This window comes from Coregonus lavaretus (genome assembly GCF_964263955.1).
Source record: "Coregonus lavaretus genome assembly, chromosome: 38".
In the NCBI taxonomy this organism is placed as follows: domain Eukaryota; kingdom Metazoa; phylum Chordata; class Actinopteri; order Salmoniformes; family Salmonidae; genus Coregonus; species Coregonus lavaretus.
Genome location: NC_140025.1, coordinates 20,375,569 through 20,396,855, shown reverse-complemented (window position 1 = coordinate 20,396,855; position 21,287 = coordinate 20,375,569).

The window sequence follows — 21,287 nt, the reverse complement described above, 5'->3', positions numbered from 1 at the left end:
AAAAAAAATACGTTCAGCACTAGACGGACAGATGTAGAATACAATTTACAAGGGTTTTCAAATGTGATTTAAAATAAACCTGTTTTTCATGAATATTGTCTAAAATCATGTTTTAGGCTAAATCCACAATGCAACTAGTTCGGCATATGAAGGAATACAACGTATTTTTATAACAAACAAGAACAATATTTTTTATACATTTTGCATGAAAAGGGTCTAAAATATTTTTTTTACGTTCAGCACTAGAAGGATATATCTAGAATACAACATACAAGTTTTTTCAAATGTGATTTTTTTAAAAGCTTTTTTCAATGAATATTTTCTAAAATCATGTTTTAGGCTAAATCCACAATGCAACTAGTTCGGCATATGAAGGGATAGAGAGTTTTTTTATAACAAACGAGAAAAATATTTTTTATACATTTTGCATGAAAAGGGTCTAAAATATTTTTTTTAACGTTCAGCACTTGAAGGACATATGTAGAATACAATACAAGGGTTTTCAAATGTGATTTAAAAAAAACATTTTTTCAATTAATATTCTCTAAAATCATGTTTTAGGCTAAATCCACAATACAACTAGTTCGGCATATGAAGGGAGACACCGTTTTTTATAACAAACGAGAAAAATATTTTTTACACATTTTGCATGAAAAGGGTCTAAAATATATTTTTTTACGTTCAGCACTAGACGGACAGATGTAGAATAAAATATACAAGGGTTTTCAAATGTGATTTAAAAAAAACCTGTTTCCCATGAATATTGTCTAAAATCATGTTTTAGGCAAAATACACAATGCAACTAGTTCGGCATATGAAGGGAGACACCGTTTTTTATAACAAACGAGAAACATATTTTTTCTACATTTTGCATGAAAAGGTTCTAAAATAGTTTTTTAACGTTCATCACTAGAAGGACATATGTAGAATACAATATACAAGGGTTTTCAAATGTGATTTTAAAAAAAAGCTTTTTCCAATGAATATTTTCTAAAATCATGTTTTAGGCTGAATCCACAATGCAACTAGTTCGGCATATGAAGGGATACAAAGTTTTTTTTATAACAAACAAGAAAAAAATTTTTTATACATTTTGCATGAAAAGGGTCTAAAATATTTTTTTTTACGTTCAGCACTAGAATGATATATGTAGAATACAACATACAAGGGTTTTCAAATGTGTTTTTAAAAAAAGCTTTTTTCAATTAATATTGTCTAAAATCATGTTTTAGGCAAAATCCACAATGCAACTAGTTCGGCATATGAAGGGACACCGTTTTTTATAACAAACGAGAAAAATATTTTTTACACATTTTTCATGAAAAGGGTCTAAAATATATTTTTTTAAGTTCAGCACTAGACGGACAGATGTAGAATACAATATACAAGGGTTTTCAAATGTGATTTTTTAAAAAGGTTTTTTCAATTAATATTGTCTAAAATCATGTTCTAGGCGAAATCCACAATGCAACTAGTTCGGCATATGAAGGAATACAAAGTTTTTTTTATAACAAACAAGAAAAATATTTTTTATACATTTTGCATGAAAAGGGTCTAAAATATTTTTTTTAACGTTCAGCACTAGAAGGACATATGTAGAATACAATATACATGGGTTTTCAAATGTGATTTAAAAAAAATCTGTTTCCCATGAATATTGTCTAAAATCATGTTTTAGGCTAAATCCACAATGCAACTAGTTCGGCATATGAAGGAATACAACGTATTTTTATAACAAAAAGAAAAATATTTTTTATACATTTAGCATGAAAAGGGTCTAAAATATTTTTTAACATTCAGCACTAGAAGGACATATGTAGAATACAATATACAAGGGTTTTCAAATGTGATTTAAAAAAAAGCTTTTTTCAATGAATATTTTCTAAAATCATGTTTTAGGCTGAATCCACAATGCAACTAGTTCGGCATATGAAGGGATACAACGTTTTTTTATAACAAACGAGAAAAATATTTTTTACACATTTTGCATGAAAAGGGTCTAAAATATATTTTTTTACGTTCAGCACTAGACGGACAGATGTAGAATACAATATACAAGGGTTTTCAAATGTGATTTTTTAAAAACCTGTTTCCCATGAATATTGTCTAAAATCATGTTTTAGGCAAAATCCACAATGCAACTAGTTCGGCATATGAAGGGAGACACCGTTTTTTATAACAAACGAGAAACATATTTTTTAATAAATTTTGCATGAAAAGGTTCTAAAATAGTTTTTTTTTACGTTCAGCACTAGAAGGACATATGTAAAATCCGATATACAAGCGTTTTCAAATGTGATTTTTTAAAAAGGTTTTTTCAATGAATATTGTCTAAAATCATGTTTTAGGCTAAATCCACAATGCAACTAGTTCGGCATATGAAGGGATAGAGAGTTTTTTTATAACAAACGAGACAAATATTTTTTATACATTTTGCATGAAAAGGGTCTAAAATAAAAAAAAATACGTTCAGCACTAGACGGACAGATGTAGAATACAATTTACAAGGGTTTTCAAATGTGATTTAAAATAAACCTGTTTTTCATGAATATTGTCTAAAATCATGTTTTAGGCTAAATCCACAATGCAACTAGTTCGGCATATGAAGGAATACAACGTATTTTTATAACAAACAAGAACAATATTTTTTATACATTTTGCATGAAAAGGGTCTAAAATATTTTTTTTACGTTCAGCACTAGAAGGATATATCTAGAATACAACATACAAGTTTTTTCAAATGTGATTTTTTTAAAAGCTTTTTTCAATGAATATTTTCTAAAATCATGTTTTAGGCTAAATCCACAATGCAACTAGTTCGGCATATGAAGGGATAGAGAGTTTTTTTATAACAAACGAGAAAAATATTTTTTATACATTTTGCATGAAAAGGGTCTAAAATATTTTTTTTAACGTTCAGCACTTGAAGGACATATGTAGAATACAATACAAGGGTTTTCAAATGTGATTTAAAAAAAACATTTTTTCAATTAATATTCTCTAAAATCATGTTTTAGGCTAAATCCACAATACAACTAGTTCGGCATATGAAGGGAGACACCGTTTTTTATAACAAACGAGAAAAATATTTTTTACACATTTTGCATGAAAAGGGTCTAAAATATATTTTTTTACGTTCAGCACTAGACGGACAGATGTAGAATAAAATATACAAGGGTTTTCAAATGTGATTTAAAAAAAACCTGTTTCCCATGAATATTGTCTAAAATCATGTTTTAGGCAAAATACACAATGCAACTAGTTCGGCATATGAAGGGAGACACCGTTTTTTATAACAAACGAGAAACATATTTTTTCTACATTTTGCATGAAAAGGTTCTAAAATAGTTTTTTAACGTTCATCACTAGAAGGACATATGTAGAATACAATATACAAGGGTTTTCAAATGTGATTTTAAAAAAAAGCTTTTTCCAATGAATATTTTCTAAAATCATGTTTTAGGCTGAATCCACAATGCAACTAGTTCGGCATATGAAGGGATACAAAGTTTTTTTTATAACAAACAAGAAAAAATTTTTTTATACATTTTGCATGAAAAGGGTCTAAAATATTTTTTTTTACGTTCAGCACTAGAATGATATATGTAGAATACAACATACAAGGGTTTTCAAATGTGTTTTTAAAAAAAGCTTTTTTCAATTAATATTGTCTAAAATCATGTTTTAGGCAAAATCCACAATGCAACTAGTTCGGCATATGAAGGGACACCGTTTTTTATAACAAACGAGAAAAATATTTTTTACACATTTTTCATGAAAAGGGTCTAAAATATATTTTTTTAAGTTCAGCACTAGACGGACAGATGTAGAATACAATATACAAGGGTTTTCAAATGTGATTTTTTAAAAAGGTTTTTTCAATTAATATTGTCTAATATCATGTTTTAGGCAAAATCCACAATGCAACTAGTTCGGCATATGAAGGAATACAACGTATTTTTATAACAAACAAGAACAATATTTTTTATACATTTTGCATGAAAAGGGTCTAAAATATTTTTTTTACGTTCAGCACTAGAAGGATATATCTAGAATACAACATACAAGTTTTTTCAAATGTGATTTTTTTAAAAGCTTTTTTCAATGAATATTGTCTAAAATCATGTTTTAGGCAAAATCCACAATGCAACTAGTTCGGCATATGAAGGGAGACACCGTTTTTTATAACAAATGAGAAACATATTTTTAATACATTTTTCATGAAAAGGGTCTAAAATATATTTTTTTAAGTTCAGCACTAGACGGACAGATGTAGAATACAATATACAAGGGTTTTCAAATGTGATTTTTTTAAAAGGTTTTTTCAATTAATATTGTCTAAAATCATGTTCTAGGCGAAATCCACAATGCAACTAGTTCGGCATATGAAGGAATACAAAGTTTTTTTTATAACAAACAAGAAAAATATTTTTTATACATTTTGCATGAAAAGGGTCTAAAATATTTTTTTTAACGTTCAGCACTAGAAGGACATATGTAGAATACAATATACATGGGTTTTCAAATGTGATTTAAAAAAAATCTGTTTCCCATGAATATTGTCTAAAATCATGTTTTAGGCTAAATCCACAATGCAACTAGTTCGGCATATGAAGGAATACAACGTATTTTTATAACAAAAAGAAAAATATTTTTTATACATTTAGCATGAAAAGGGTCTAAAATATTTTTTAACATTCAGCACTAGAAGGACATATGTAGAATACAATATACAAGGGTTTTCAAATGTGATTTAAAAAAAAGCTTTTTTCAATGAATATTTTCTAAAATCATGTTTTAGGCTGAATCCACAATGCAACTAGTTCGGCATATGAAGGGATACAACGTTTTTTTATAACAAACGAGAAAAATATTTTTTACACATTTTGCATGAAAAGGGTCTAAAATATATTTTTTTACGTTCAGCACTAGACGGACAGATGTAGAATACAATATACAAGGGTTTTCAAATGTGATTTTTTAAAAACCTGTTTCCCATGAATATTGTCTAAAATCATGTTTTAGGCAAAATCCACAATGCAACTAGTTCGGCATATGAAGGGAGACACCGTTTTTTATAACAAACGAGAAACATATTTTTTAATAAATTTTGCATGAAAAGGTTCTAAAATAGTTTTTTTTTACGTTCAGCACTAGAAGGACATATGTAAAATCCGATATACAAGCGTTTTCAAATGTGATTTTTTAAAAAGGTTTTTTCAATGAATATTGTCTAAAATCATGTTTTAGGCTAAATCCACAATGCAACTAGTTCGGCATATGAAGGGATAGAGAGTTTTTTTATAACAAACGAGACAAATATTTTTTATACATTTTGCATGAAAAGGGTCTAAAATAAAATAAAATACGTTCAGCACTAGACGGACAGATGTAGAATACAATTTACAAGGGTTTTCAAATGTGATTTAAAATAAACCTGTTTTTCATGAATATTGTCTAAAATCATGTTTTAGGCAAAATCCACAATGCAACTAGTTCGGCATATGAAGGAATACAACGTATTTTTATAACAAACAAGAACAATATTTTTTATACATTTTGCATGAAAAGGGTCTAAAATATTTTTTTTACGTTCAGCACTAGAAGGATATATCTAGAATACAACATACAAGTTTTTTCAAATGTGATTTTTTTAAAAGCTTTTTTCAATGAATATTTTCTAAAATCATGTTTTAGGCTAAATCCACAATGCAACTAGTTCGGCATATGAAGGGATAGAGAGTTTTTTTATAACAAACGAGAAAAATATTTTTTATACATTTTGCATGAAAAGGGTCTAAAATATTTTTTTTAACGTTCAGCACTTGAAGGACATTTGTAGAATACAATACAAGGGTTTTCAAATGTGATTTAAAAAAAACATTTTTTCAATTAATATTCTCTAAAATCATGTTTTAGGCTAAATCCACAATACAACTAGTTCGGCATATGAAGGGAGACACCGTTTTTTATAACAAACGAGAAAAATATTTTTTACACATTTTGCATGAAAAGGGTCTAAAATATATTTTTTTACGTTCAGCACTAGACGGACAGATGTAGAATAAAATATACAAGGGTTGTCAAATGTGATTTAAAAAAAACCTGTTTCCCATGAATATTGTCTAAAATCATGTTTTAGGAAAAATACACAATGCAACTAGTTCGGCATATGAAGGGAGACACCGTTTTTTATAACAAACGAGAAACATATTTTTTCTACATTTTGCATGAAAAGGTTCTAAAATAGTTTTTTAACGTTCATCACTAGAAGGACATATGTAGAATACAATATACAAGGGTTTTCAAATGTGATTTAAAAAAAAAGCTTTTTCCAATGAATATTTTCTAAAATCATGTTTTAGGCTGAATCCACAATGCAACTAGTTCGGCATATGAAGGGATACAAAGTTTTTTTTATAACAAACAAGAAAAAAAAAATTTATACATTTTGCATGAAAAGGGTCTAAAATATTTTTTTTTACGTTCAGCACTAGAATGATATATGTAGAATACAACATACAAGGGTTTTCAAATGTGTTTTTAAAAAAAGCTTTTTTCAATTAATATTGTCTAAAATCATGTTTTAGGCAAAATCCACAATGCAACTAGTTCGGCATATGAAGGGAGACACCGTTTTTTATAACAAACGAGAAAAATATTTTTTACACATTTTTCATGAAAAGGGTCTAAAATATATTTTTTTAAGTTCAGCACTAGACGGACAGATGTAGAATACAATATACAAGGGTTTTCAAATGTGATTTTTTAAAAAGGTTTTTTCAATTAATATTGTCTAAAATCATGTTCTAGGCGAAATCCACAATGCAACTAGTTCGGCATATGAAGGAATACAACGTTTTTTTATAACAAACAAGAAAAATATTTTTTATACATTTTGCATGAAAAGGGTCTAAAATATTTTTTTTAACGTTCAGCACTAGAAGGACATATGTAGAATACAATATACATGGGTTTTCAAATGTGATTTAAAAAAAATCTGTTTCCCATGAATATTGTCTAAAATCATGTTTTAGGCTAAATCCACAATGCAACTAGTTCGGCATATGAAGGAATACAACGTATTTTTATAACAAACAAGAAAAATATTTTTTATACATTTTGCATGAAAAGGGTCTAAAATATTTTTTAACATTCAGCACTAGAAGGACATATGTAGAATACAATATACAAGGGTTTTCAAATGTGATTTAAAAAAAAGCTTTTTTCAATGAATATTTTCTAAAATCATGTTTTAGGCTGAATCCACAATGCAACTAGTTCGGCATATGAAGGGATACAAAGTTTTTTTATAACAAACGAGAAAAATATTTTTTACACATTTTGCATGAAAAGGGTCTAAAATATATTTTTTTACGTTCAGCACTAGACGGACAGATGTAGAATACAATATACAAGGGTTTTCAAATGTGATTTTTTAAAAACCTGTTTCCCATGAATATTGTCTAAAATCATGTTTTAGGCAAAATCCACAATGCAACTAGTTCGGCATATGAAGGGAGACACCGTTTTTTATAACAAACGAGAAACATATTTTTAATACATTTTTCATGAAAAGGGTCTAAAATATATTTTTTTAAGTTCAGCACTAGACGGACAGATGTAGAATAAAATATACAAGGGTTGTCAAATGTGATTTAAAAAAAACCTGTTTCCCATGAATATTGTCTAAAATCATGTTTTAGGAAAAATACACAATGCAACTAGTTCGGCATATGAAGGGAGACACCGTTTTTTATAACAAACGAGAAACATATTTTTTCTACATTTTGCATGAAAAGGTTCTAAAATAGTTTTTTAACGTTCATCACTAGAAGGACATATGTAGAATACAATATACAAGGGTTTTCAAATGTGATTTAAAAAAAAAGCTTTTTCCAATGAATATTTTCTAAAATCATGTTTTAGGCTGAATCCACAATGCAACTAGTTCGGCATATGAAGGGATACAACGTTTTTTTTATAACAAACAAGAAAAAAAAAATTATACATTTTGCATGAAAAGGGTCTAAAATATTTTTTTTTACGTTCAGCACTAGAATGATATATGTAGAATACAACATACAAGGGTTTTCAAATGTGTTTTTAAAAAAAGCTTTTTTCAATTAATATTGTCTAAAATCATGTTTTAGGCAAAATCCACAATGCAACTAGTTCGGCATATGAAGGGAGACACCGTTTTTTATAACAAACGAGAAAAATATTTTTTACACATTTTTTATGAAAAGGGTCTAAAATATATTTTTTTAAGTTCAGCACTAGACGGACAGATGTAGAATACAATATACAAGGGTTTTCAAATGTGATTTTTTAAAAAGGTTTTTTCAATTAATATTGTCTAAAATCATGTTCTAGGCGAAATCCACAATGCAACTAGTTCGGCATATGAAGGAATACAACGTTTTTTTATAACAAACAAGAAAAATATTTTTTATACATTTTGCATGAAAAGGGTCTAAAATATTTTTTTTAACGTTCAGCACTAGAAGGACATATGTAGAATACAATATACATGGGTTTTCAAATGTGATTTAAAAAAAATCTGTTTCCCATGAATATTGTCTAAAATCATGTTTTAGGCTAAATCCACAATGCAACTAGTTCGGCATATGAAGGAATACAACGTATTTTTATAACAAACAAGAAAAATATTTTTTATACATTTTGCATGAAAAGGGTCTAAAATATTTTTTAACATTCAGCACTAGAAGGACATATGTAGAATACAATATACAAGGGTTTTCAAATGTGATTTAAAAAAAGGCTTTTTTCAATGAATATTTTCTAAAATCATGTTTTAGGCTGAATCCACAATGCAACTAGTTCGGCATATGAAGGGATACAAAGTTTTTTTATAACAAACGAGAAAAATATTTTTTACACATTTTGCATGAAAAGGGTCTAAAATATATTTTTTTACGTTCAGCACTAGACGGACAGATGTAGAATACAATATACAAGGGTTTTCAAATGTGATTTTTTAAAAACCTGTTTCCCATGAATATTGTCTAAAATCATGTTTTAGGCAAAATCCACAATGCAACTAGTTCGGCATATGAAGGGAGACACCGTTTTTTATAACAAACGAGAAACATATTTTTAATACATTTTTCATGAAAAGGGTCTAAAATATATTTTTTTAAGTTCAGCACTAGACGGACAGATGTAGAATAAAATATACAAGGGTTTTCAAATGTGATTTTTTTAAAAGGTTTTTTCAATTAATATTGTCTAAAATCATGTTCTAGGCGAAATCCACAATGCAACTAGTTCGGCATATGAAGGAATACAACGTAATTTTATAACAAACAAGAACAATATTTTTTATACATTTTGCATGAAAAGGGTCTAAAATATTTTTTTTACGTTCAGCACTAGAAGGATATATCTAGAATACAACATACAAGTTTTTTCAAATGTGATTTTTTTAAAAGCTTTTTTCAATGAATATTGTCTAAAATCATGTTTTAGGCAAAATCCACAATGCAACTAGTTCGGCATATGAAGGGAGACACCGTTTTTTATAACAAACGAGAAACATATTTTTAATACATTTTTCATGAAAAGGGTCTAAAATATATTTTTTTAAGTTCAGCACTAGACGGACAGATGTAGAATACAATATACAAGGGTTTTCAAATGTGATTTTTTTAAAAGGTTTTTTCAATTAATATTGTCTAAAATCATGTTCTAGGCGAAATCCACAATGCAACTAGTTCGGCATATGAAGGAATACAAAGTTTTTTTTATAACAAACAAGAAAAATATTTTTTATACATTTTGCATGAAAAGGGTCTAAAATATTTTTTTTAACGTTCAGCACTAGAAGGACATATGTAGAATACAATATACATGGGTTTTCAAATGTGATTTAAAAAAAATCTGTTTCCCATGAATATTGTCTAAAATCATGTTTTAGGCTAAATCCACAATGCAACTAGTTCGGCATATGAAGGAATACAACGTATTTTTATAACAAACAAGAAAAATATTTTTTATACATTTAGCATGAAAAGGGTCTAAAATATTTTTTTACATTCAGCACTAAAAGGACATATGTAGAATACAATATACAAGGGTTTTCAAATGTGATTTAAAAAAAAGCTTTTTTCAATGAATATTTTCTAAAATCATGTTTTAGGCTGAATCCACAATGCAACTAGTTCGGCATATGAAGGGATACAACGTTTTTTTATAACAAACGAGAAAAATATTTTTTACACATTTTGCATGAAAAGGGTCTAAAATATATTTTTTTACGTTCAGCACTAGACGGACAGATGTAGAATACAATATACAAGGGTTTTCAAATGTGATTTTTTAAAAACCTGTTTCCCATGAATATTGTCTAAAATCATGTTTTAGGCAAAATCCACAATGCAACTAGTTCGGCATATGAAGGGAGACACCTTTTTTTATAACAAACGAGAAACATATTTTTTAATACATTTTGCATGAAAAGGTTCTAAAATAGTTTTTTTTAACGTTCAGCACTAGAAGGACATATGTAAAATCCGATATACAAGCGTTTTCAAATGTGATTTTTTAAAAAGGTTTTTTCAATGAATATTGTCTAAAATCATGTTTTAGGCTAAATCCACAATGCAACTAGTTCGGCATATGAAGGGATAGAGAGTTTTTTTATAACAAACGAGACAAATATTTTTTATACATTTTGCATGAAAAGGGTCTAAAATAAAAAAAAATACGTTCAGCACTAGACGGACAGATGTAGAATACAATTTACAAGGGTTTTCAAATGTGATTTAAAATAAACCTGTTTTTCATGAATATTGTCTAAAATCATGTTTTAGGCAAAATCCACAATGCAACTAGTTCGGCATATGAAGGAATACAACGTATTTTTATAACAAACAAGAACAATATTTTTTATACATTTTGCATGAAAAGGGTCTAAAATATTTTTTTTGCGTTCAGCACTAGAAGGATATATCTAGAATACAACATACAAGTTTTTTCAAATGTGATTTTTTTAAAAGCTTTTTTCAATGAATATTTTCTAAAATCATGTTTTAGGCTAAATCCACAATGCAACTAGTTCGGCATATGAAGGGATAGAGAGTTTTTTTATAACAAACGAGAAAAATATTTTTTATACATTTTGCATGAAAAGGGTCTAAAATATTTTTTTTAACGTTCAGCACTTGAAGGACATATGTAGAATACAATACAAGGGTTTTCAAATGTGATTTAAAAAAAACATTTTTTCAATTAATATTCTCTAAAATCATGTTTTAGGCTAAATCCACAATATAACTAGTTCGGCATATGAAGGGAGACACCGTTTTTTATAACAAACGAGAAAAATATTTTTTACACATTTTGCATGAAAAGGGTCTAAAATATATTTTTTTACGTTCAGCACTAGACGGACAGATGTAGAATAAAATATACAAGGGTTTTCAAATGTGATTAAAAAAAAACCTGTTTCCCATGAATATTGTCTAAAATCATGTTTTAGGCAAAATACACAATGCAACTAGTTCGGCATATGAAGGGAGACACCGTTTTTTATAACAAACGAGAAACATATTTATTCTACATTTTGCATGAAAAGGTTCTAAAATAGTTTTTTAACGTTCATCACTAGAAGGACATATGTAGAATACAATATACAAGGGTTTTCAAATGTGATTTAAAAAAAAAGCTTTTTCCAATGAATATTTTCTAAAATCATGTTTTAGGCTGAATCCAAAATGCAACTAGTTCGGCATATGAAGGGATACAAAGTTTTTTTTATAACAAACAAGAAAAAAATTATTTATACATTTTGCATGAAAAGGGTCTAAAATATTTTTTTTTACGTTCAGCACTAGAATGATATATGTAGAATACAACATACAAGGGTTTTCAAATGTGTTTTTAAAAAAAGCTTTTTTCAATTAATATTGTCTAAAATCATGTTTTAGGCAAAATCCACAATGCAACTAGTTCGGCATATGAAGGGAGACACCGTTTTTTATAACAAACGAGAAAAATATTTTTTACACATTTTTCATGAAAAGGGTCTAAAATATATTTTTTTAAGTTCAGCACTAGACGGACAGATGTAGAATAAAATATACAAGGGTTTTCAAATGTGATTTTTTAAAAAGGTTTTTTCAATTAATATTGTCTAAAATCATGTTCTAGGCGAAATCCACAATGCAACTAGTTCGGCATATGAAGGAATACAACGTTTTTTTATAACAAACAAGAAAAATATTTTTTATACATTTTGCATGAAAAGGGTCTAAAATATTTTTTTTAACGTTCAGCACTAGAAGGACATATGTAGAATACAATATACATGGGTTTTCAAATGTGATTTAAAAAAAATCTGTTTCCCATGAATATTGTCTAAAATCATGTTTTAGGCTAAATCCACAATGCAACTAGTTCGGCATATGAAGGAATACAACGTATTTTTATAACAAACAAGAAAAATATTTTTTATACATTTTGCATGAAAAGGGTCTAAAATATTTTTTAACATTCAGCACTAGAAGGACATATGTAGAATACAATATACAAGGGTTTTCAAATGTGATTTAAAAAAAAGCTTTTTTCAATGAATATTTTCTAAAATCATGTTTTAGGCTGAATCCACAATGCAACTAGTTCGGCATATGAAGGGATACAAAGTTTTTTTATAACAAACGAGAAAAATATTTTTTACACATTTTGCATGAAAAGGGTCTAAAATATATTTTTTTACGTTCAGCACTAGACGGACAGATGTAGAATACAATATACAAGGGTTTTCAAATGTGATTTTTTAAAAACCTGTTTCCCATGAATATTGTCTAAAATCATGTTTTAGGCAAAATCCACAATGCAACTAGTTCGGCATATGAAGGGAGACACCGTTTTTTATAACAAACGAGAAACATATTTTTAATAGATTTTTCATGAAAAGGGTCTAAAATATATTTTTTTAAGTTCAGCACTAGACGGACAGATGTAGAATAAAATATACAAGGGTTTTCAAATGTGATTTTTTTAAAAGGTTTTTTCAATTAATATTGTCTAAAATCATGTTCTAGGCGAAATCCACAATGCAACTAGTTCGGCATATGAAGGAATACAACGTATTTTTATAACAAACAAGAACAATATTTTTTATACATTTTGCATGAAAAGGGTCTAAAATATTTTTTTTACGTTCAGCACTAGAAGGATATATCTAGAATACAACATACAAGTTTTTTCAAATGTGATTTTTTTAAAAGCTTTTTTCAATGAATATTGTCTAAAATCATGTTTTAGGCAAAATCCACAATGCAACTAGTTCGGCATATGAAGGGAGACACCGTTTTTTATAACAAACGAGAAACATATTTTTAATACATTTTTCATGAAAAGGGTCTAAAATATATTTTTTTAAGTTCAGCACTAGACGGACAGATGTAGAATACAATATACAAGGGTTTTCAAATGTGATTTTTTTAAAAGGTTTTTTCAATTAATATTGTCTAAAATCATGTTCTAGGCGAAATCCACAATGCAACTAGTTCGGCATATGAAGGAATACAAAGTTTTTTTTATAACAAACAAGAAAAATATTTTTTATACATTTTGCATGAAAAGGGTCTAAAATATTTATTTGAACGTTCAGCACTAGAAGGATATATGTAGAATACAACATACAAGGGTATTCAAATGTGATTTTTTAAAAAGGTTTTTTCAATGAATATTGTCTAAAATCATGTTTTAGGCTAAATCCACAATGCAACTAGTTCGGCATATGAAGGGATAGAGAGTTTTTTTATAACAAACGAGACAAATATTTTTTATACATTTTGCATGAAAAGGGTCTAAAATAAAAAAAAATACGTTCAGCACTAGACGGACAGATGTAGAATACAATTTACAAGGGTTTTCAAATGTGATTTAAAATAAACCTGTTTTTCATGAATATTGTCTAAAATCATGTTTTAGGCAAAATCCACAATGCAACTAGTTCGGCATATGAAGGAATACAACGTATTTTTATAACAAACAAGAACAATATTTTTTATACATTTTGCATGAAAAGGGTCTAAAATATTTTTTTTGCGTTCAGCACTAGAAGGATATATCTAGAATACAACATACAAGTTTTTTCAAATGTGATTTTTTTAAAAGCTTTTTTCAATGAATATTTTCTAAAATCATGTTTTAGGCTAAATCCACAATGCAACTAGTTCGGCATATGAAGGGATAGAGAGTTTTTTTATAACAAACGAGAAAAATATTTTTTATACATTTTGCATGAAAAGGGTCTAAAATATTTTTTTTAACGTTCAGCACTTGAAGGACATATGTAGAATACAATACAAGGGTTTTCAAATGTGATTTAAAAAAAACATTTTTTCAATTAATATTCTCTAAAATCATGTTTTAGGCTAAATCCACAATATAACTAGTTCGGCATATGAAGGGAGACACCGTTTTTTATAACAAACGAGAAAAATATTTTTTACACATTTTGCATGAAAAGGGTCTAAAATATATTTTTTTACGTTCAGCACTAGACGGACAGATGTAGAATAAAATATACAAGGGTTTTCAAATGTGATTAAAAAAAAACCTGTTTCCCATGAATATTGTCTAAAATCATGTTTTAGGCAAAATACACAATGCAACTAGTTCGGCATATGAAGGGAGACACCGTTTTTTATAACAAACGAGAAACATATTTATTCTACATTTTGCATGAAAAGGTTCTAAAATAGTTTTTTAACGTTCATCACTAGAAGGACATATGTAGAATACAATATACAAGGGTTTTCAAATGTGATTTAAAAAAAAAGCTTTTTCCAATGAATATTTTCTAAAATCATGTTTTAGGCTGAATCCAAAATGCAACTAGTTCGGCATATGAAGGGATACAAAGTTTTTTTTATAACAAACAAGAAAAAAATTATTTATACATTTTGCATGAAAAGGGTCTAAAATATTTTTTTTTACGTTCAGCACTAGAATGATATATGTAGAATACAACATACAAGGGTTTTCAAATGTGTTTTTAAAAAAAGCTTTTTTCAATTAATATTGTCTAAAATCATGTTTTAGGCAAAATCCACAATGCAACTAGTTCGGCATATGAAGGGAGACACCGTTTTTTATAACAAACGAGAAAAATATTTTTTACACATTTTTCATGAAAAGGGTCTAAAATATATTTTTTTAAGTTCAGCACTAGACGGACAGATGTAGAATAAAATATACAAGGGTTTTCAAATGTGATTTTTTAAAAAGGTTTTTTCAATTAATATTGTCTAAAATCATGTTCTAGGCGAAATCCACAATGCAACTAGTTCGGCATATGAAGGAATACAACGTTTTTTTATAACAAACAAGAAAAATATTTTTTATACATTTTGCATGAAAAGGGTCTAAAATATTTTTTTTAACGTTCAGCACTAGAAGGACATATGTAGAATACAATATACATGGGTTTTCAAATGTGATTTAAAAAAAATCTGTTTCCCATGAATATTGTCTAAAATCATGTTTTAGGCTAAATCCACAATGCAACTAGTTCGGCATATGAAGGAATACAACGTATTTTTATAACAAACAAGAAAAATATTTTTTATACATTTTGCATGAAAAGGGTCTAAAATATTTTTTAACATTCAGCACTAGAAGGACATATGTAGAATACAATATACAAGGGTTTTCAAATGTGATTTAAAAAAAAGCTTTTTTCAATGAATATTTTCTAAAATCATGTTTTAGGCTGAATCCACAATGCAACTAGTTCGGCATATGAAGGGATACAAAGTTTTTTTATAACAAACGAGAAAAATATTTTTTACACATTTTGCATGAAAAGGGTCTAAAATATATTTTTTTACGTTCAGCACTAGACGGACAGATGTAGAATACAATATACAAGGGTTTTCAAATGTGATTTTTTAAAAACCTGTTTCCCATGAATATTGTCTAAAATCATGTTTTAGGCAAAATCCACAATGCAACTAGTTCGGCATATGAAGGGAGACACCGTTTTTTATAACAAACGAGAAACATATTTTTAATAGATTTTTCATGAAAAGGGTCTAAAATATATTTTTTTAAGTTCAGCACTAGACGGACAGATGTAGAATAAAATATACAAGGGTTTTCAAATGTGATTTTTTTAAAAGGTTTTTTCAATTAATATTGTCTAAAATCATGTTCTAGGCGAAATCCACAATGCAACTAGTTCGGCATATGAAGGAATACAACGTATTTTTATAACAAACAAGAACAATATTTTTTATACATTTTGCATGAAAAGGGTCTAAAATATTTTTTTTACGTTCAGCACTAGAAGGATATATCTAGAATACAACATACAAGTTTTTTCAAATGTGATTTTTTTAAAAGCTTTTTTCAATGAATATTGTCTAAAATCATGTTTTAGGCAAAATCCACAATGCAACTAGTTCGGCATATGAAGGGAGACACCGTTTTTTATAACAAACGAGAAACATATTTTTAATACATTTTTCATGAAAAGGGTCTAAAATATATTTTTTTAAGTTCAGCACTAGACGGACAGATGTAGAATACAATATACAAGGGTTTTCAAATGTGATTTTTTTAAAAGGTTTTTTCAATTAATATTGTCTAAAATCATGTTCTAGGCGAAATCCACAATGCAACTAGTTCGGCATATGAAGGAATACAAAGTTTTTTTTATAACAAACAAGAAAAATATTTTTTATACATTTTGCATGAAAAGGGTCTAAAATATTTTTTTTAACGTTCAGCACTAGAAGGACATATGTAGAATACAATATACATGGGTTTTCAAATGTGAATTAAAAAAAATCTGTTTCCCATGAATATTGTCTAAAATCATGTTTTAGGCTAAATCCACAATGCAACTAGTTCGGCATATGAAGGAATACAACGTATTTTTATAACAAACAAGAAAAATATTTTTTATACATTTAGCATGAAAAGGGTCTAAAATATTTTTTTACATTCAGCACTAGAAGGACATATGTAGAATACAATATACAAGGGTTTTCAAATGTGATTTAAAAAAAAGCTTTTTTCAATGAATATTTTCTAAAATCATGTTTTAGGCTGAATCCACAATGCAACTAGTTCGGCATATGAAGGGATACAACGTTTTTTTATAACAAACGAGAAAAATATTTTTTACACATTTTGCATGAAAAGGGTCTAAAATATATTTTTTTACGTTCAGCACTAGACGGACAGATGTAGAATACAATATACAAGGGTTTTCAAATGTGATTTTTTAAAAACCTGTTTCCCATGAATATTGTCTAAAATCATGTTTTAGGCAAAATCCACAATGCAACTAGTTCGGCATATGAAGGGAGACACCATTTTTTATAACAAACGAGAAACATATTTTTTAATAAATTTTGCATGAAAAGGTTCTAAAATAGTTTTTTTTAACGTTCAGCACTAGAAGGACATATGTAAAATCCGATATACAAGCGTTTTCAAATGTGATTTTTTAAAAAGTTTTTTTCAATGAATATTGTCTAAAATCATGTTTTAGGCTAAATCCACAATGCAACTAGTTCGGCATATGAAGGGATAGAGAGTTTTTTTATAACAAACGAGACAAATATTTTTTATACATTTTGCATGAAAAGGGTCTAAAATAAAAAAAAATACGTTCAGCACTAGACGGACAGATGTAGAATACAATTTACAAGGGTTTTCAAATGTGATTTAAAATAAACCTGTTTTTCATGAATATTGTCTAAAATCATGTTTTAGGCAAAATCCACAATGCAACTAGTTCGGCATATGAAGGAATACAACGTATTTTTATAACAAACAAGAACAATATTTTTTATACATTTTGCATGAAAAGGGTCTAAAATATTTTTTTTGCGTTCAGCACTAGAAGGATATATCTAGAATACAACATACAAGTTTTTTCAAATGTGATTTTTTTAAAAGCTTTTTTCAATGAATATTTTCTAAAATCATGTTTTAGGCTAAATCCACAATGCAACTAGTTCGGCATATGAAGGGATAGAGAGTTTTTTTATAACAAACGAGAAAAATATTTTTTATACATTTTGCATGAAAAGGGTCTAAAATACTTTTTTTTAACGTTCAGCACTTGAAGGACATATGTAGAATACAATACAAGGGTTTTCAAATGTGATTTAAAAAAAACATTTTTTCAATTAATATTCTCTAAAATCATGTTTTAGGCTAAATCCACAATATAACTAGTTCGGCATATGAAGGGAGACACCGTTTTTTATAACAAACGAGAAAAATATTTTTTACACATTTTGCATGAAAAGGGTCTAAAATATATTTTTTTACGTTCAGCACTAGACGGACAGATGTAGAATAAAATATACAAGGGTTTTCAAATGTGATTTAAAAAAAACCTGTTTCCCATGAATATTGTCTAAAATCATGTTTTAGGCAAAATACACAATGCAACTAGTTCGGCATATGAAGGGAGACACCGTTTTTTATAACAAACGAGAAACATATTTTTTCTACATTTTGCATGAAAAGGTTCTAAAATAGTTTTTTAACGTTCATCACTAGAAGGACATATGTAGAATACAATATACAAGGGTTTTCAAATGTGATTTAAAAAAAAAGCTTTTTCCAATGAATATTTTCTAAAATCATGTTTTAGGCTGAATCCACAATGCAACTAGTTCGGCATATGAAGGGATACAAAGTTTTTTTTATAACAAACAAGAAAAAAAAAATTTATACATTTTGCATGAAAAGGGTCTAAAATATTTTTTTTTACGTTCAGCACTAGAATGATATATGTAGAATACAACATACAAGGGTTTTCAAATGTGTTTTTAAAAAAAGCTTTTTTCAATTAATATTGTCTAAAATCATGTTTTAGGCAAAATCCACAATGCAACTAGTTCGGCATATGAAGGGAGACACCGTTTTTTATAACAAACGAGAAAAATATTTTTTACACATTTTTCATGAAAAGGGTCTAAAATATATTTTTTTAAGTTCAGCACTAGACGGACAGATGTAGAATAAAATATACAAGGGTTTTCAAATTTGATTTTTTAAAAAGGTTTTTTCAATTAATATTGTCTAAAATCATGTTCTAGGCGAAATCCACAATGCAACTAGTTCGGCATATGAAGGAATACAACGTTTTTTTATAACAAACAAGAAAAATATTTTTTATACATTTTGCATGAAAAGGGTCTAAAATATTTTTTTTAACGTTCAGCACTAGAAGGACATATGTAGAATACAATATACATGGGTTTTCAAATGTGATTTAAAAAAAATCTGTTTCCCATGAATATTGTCTAAAATCATGTTTTAGGCTAAATCCACAATGCAACTAGTTCGGCATATGAAGGAATACAACGTATTTTTATAACAAACAAGAAAAATATTTTTTATACATTTTGCATGAAAAGGGTCTAAAATATTTTTTAACATTCAGCACTAGAAGGACATATGTAGAATACAATATACAAGGGTTTTCAAATGTGATTTAAAAAAAAGCTTTTTTCAATGAATATTTTCTAAAATCATGTTTTAGGCTGAATCCACAATGCAACTAGTTCGGCATATGAAGGGATACAAAGTTTTTTTATAACAAACGAGAAAAATATTTTTTACACATTTTGCATGAAAAGGGTCTAAAATATATTTTTTTACGTTCAGCACTAGACGGACAGATGTAGAATACAATATACAAGGGTTTTCAAATGTGATTTTTTTAAAACCTGTTTCCCATGAATATTGTCTAAAATCATGTTTTAGGCAAAATACACAATGCAACTAGTTCGGCATATGAAGGGAGACACCGTTTTTTATAACAAACGAGAAACATATTTTTTTATAAATTTTGCATGAAAAGGTTCTAAAATAGTTTTTTTTTACGTTCAGCACTAGAAGGACATATGTAAAATCCGATATACAAGCGTTTTCAAATGTGATTTTTTAAAAAGATTTTTTCAATGAATATTGTCTAAAATCATGTTTTAGGCTAAATCCACAATGCAACTAGTTCGGCATATGAAGGGATAGAGAGTTTTTTTATAACAAACGAGACAAATATTTTTTATACATTTTGCATGAAAAGGGTCTAAAATAAAAAAAAATACGTTCAGCACTAGACGGACAGATGTAGAATACAATTTACAAGGGTTTTCAAATGTGATTTAAAATAAACCTGTTTTTCATGAATATTGTCTAAAATCATGTTTTAGGCAAAATCCACAATGCAACTAGTTCGGCATATGAAGGAATACAACGTATTTTTATAACAAACAAGAACAATATTTTTTATACATTTTGCATGAAAAGGGTCTAAAATATTTTTTTTACGTTCAGCACTAGAAGGATATATCTAGAATACAACATACAAGTTTTTTCAAATGTGATTTTTTTAAAAGCTTTTTTCAATGAATATTTTCTAAAATCATGTTTTAGGCTAAATCCACAATGCAACTAGTTCGGCATATGAAGGGATAGAGAGTTTTTTTATAACAAACGAGAAAAATATTTTTTATACATTTTGCATGAAAAGGGTCTAAAATATTTTTTTTAACGTTCAGCACTTGAAGGACATATGTAGAATACAATACAAGGGTTTTCAAATGTGATTTAAAAAAAACATTTTTTCAATTAATATTCTCTAAAATCATGTTTTAGGCTAAATCCACAATACAACTAGTTCGGCATATGAAGGGAGACACCGTTTTTTATAAGAAACGAGAAAAATATTTTTTACACATTTTGCATGAAAAGGGTCTAAAATATATTTTTTTACGTTCAGCACTAGACGGACAGATGTAGAATAAAATATACAAGGGTTTTCAAATGTGATTTAAAAAAAACCTGTTTCCCATGAATATTGTCTAAAATCATGTTTTAGGCAAAATACACAATGCAACTAGTTCGGCATATGAAGGGAGACACCGTTTTTTATAACAAAGGAGAAACATATTTTTAATACATTTTGCATGAAAAGGGTCTAAAAAATTTTTTTTTTACGTTCAGCACTAGAAAGACATATGTAGAATACAACATACAAGTGTTTTCAAACGTGATTTTTTAAAAAGCTTTTTTCAATGAATATTTTCTAAAATCATGTTTTAGGCTAAATCCACAATGCAACTAGTTCGGCATATGAAGGGATAGAGAGTTTTTTTATAACAAACGAGAAAAATATTTTTTATACATTTTGCATGAAAAGGGTCTAAAATATTTTTTTTAACGTTCAGCACTTGACGGACATATGTAGAGTACAATACAAGGATTTTCAAATGTGATTT